Source organism: Helianthus annuus, chromosome 2, assembly GCF_002127325.2.
Source record: "Helianthus annuus cultivar XRQ/B chromosome 2, HanXRQr2.0-SUNRISE, whole genome shotgun sequence".
NCBI classification, from domain to species: Eukaryota; Viridiplantae; Streptophyta; class Magnoliopsida; order Asterales; family Asteraceae; genus Helianthus; species Helianthus annuus.
Window position 1 is genome coordinate 135,985,164 of NC_035434.2, and position 1,654 is coordinate 135,986,817.

Below are 1,654 nucleotides of genomic sequence, written 5' to 3' on the forward strand. Positions count from 1 at the left end.
GAGACTTCCATTCTTAATTGAAACCAAACCAACCTTTCTCAATTACTTATAGGATCTTATAGATATTATGAGATCGTTTTACCAAAGAATATTTCCAACATCAACGAACCATTTGTCAAAACCCTTTAAAATGAACACTAAGACCTTTGATAAATCCCTTTTCCAAGGATCAACGTATTCACAAAAACTCCAAAATTTCTTGTTTTGATGAAACGAACTTACTTTTTCGAAGACCTTTTCCTACACCTATTTTCCAAAACACGTGGGCAAGAAGACTTCATGGGGACCGACCATCTTCGGATTTCGTAAACTCTTTTAAAACAAAGGTAGCATTTCCATTCATTACAAAATACGATATGCATGACCAATAAGTACTTTATACCCTCTTACATATGCAAACTATAGTCTACCCTTTTAACCAAGCTCAATCTAAATTTGATTCAATAAACTCAACGTTTCGTTTAAACAACTATACATGCATATCATCATACACGTTTTTGTCGCTTCATCGCGACAATTTCACTTATATCGTTCGTATTTACATGCTCAACCTTTTGAGCACTCTTACATACGTAACTTTGTTATGTTTGAATTAATACTATATACGTAATCATTAGTATTTGTACTCACACTCTCACTCATATTCATAACAACACATTTTGTGCTTATACTTATAATCGTATCCATACTTGTACTCATGCGTTTGATGCTTATAATTATATTTATATGTTTCATGCTTACACGTATACTCATACTACTCATACGTTTGATACCCATACTTACGTGTATATTCATACTTAAACTTATACTTATGCTCATAATTTTGCTTATACTCGTGATTCATACATTCGTACCTATACGCGAGCGTAATCCGAGGGATTCGCTTGCGTGGGTCCCATACATACTTAAGTATGGACTTGCTTACATACTACATTCTTATACATACATGTTCTTACTTTTTCACATCTATGAATACCCTGATTCATACACAATAGTACAAGCTATGCGGATCATGCGACGATCAACATAAGCGCGGGTGCACACGGGATTATGGTGATAGGCGTATGAGAACCATAGGGTGTACTACTGTGCATGGTAAGACACGGGACTTAACATGACACCGAATACGAAACAGACGTAATATGGTCAAAACATGGTGGATACGCCGCTGGTACTTCCTATATATAAGTGTTTTCACCATGTTACCAAACTTTCGTATAACGTGCCATGAGAAATTCCGTGTTTTGCAGACCTACTTAGACCTAATATGTAAACTTTAACAACTCACAAACGCATTATATCCGATTATCCACGACGAGATCTCACTCTTAACGCACTACTTTTGTCTATCTGATACGTATGCCATTCTTATACTTATAATTGTTTATTAGATAAATCGTTCACCCTTATACACCCATTATTCTCCACTGTCCTTACAAGCCTCATTTTTTTAACAATCCTCTTCGGTTTGCCAAAACCCTTTCAAGTCTTCCTTCTGAATAAATTTCGGGACGAAATTTCCTAAAGGAGGGGAGACTGTAACGCCTCGTATTTCTGTAATTATATTTTTAGGAAATTACATGTTCGCTTTTTATTTGTTTATCTATTTGTTTGAAACACAGTTGAAATCCGATCGAAAAACGGTAAAAAAAAT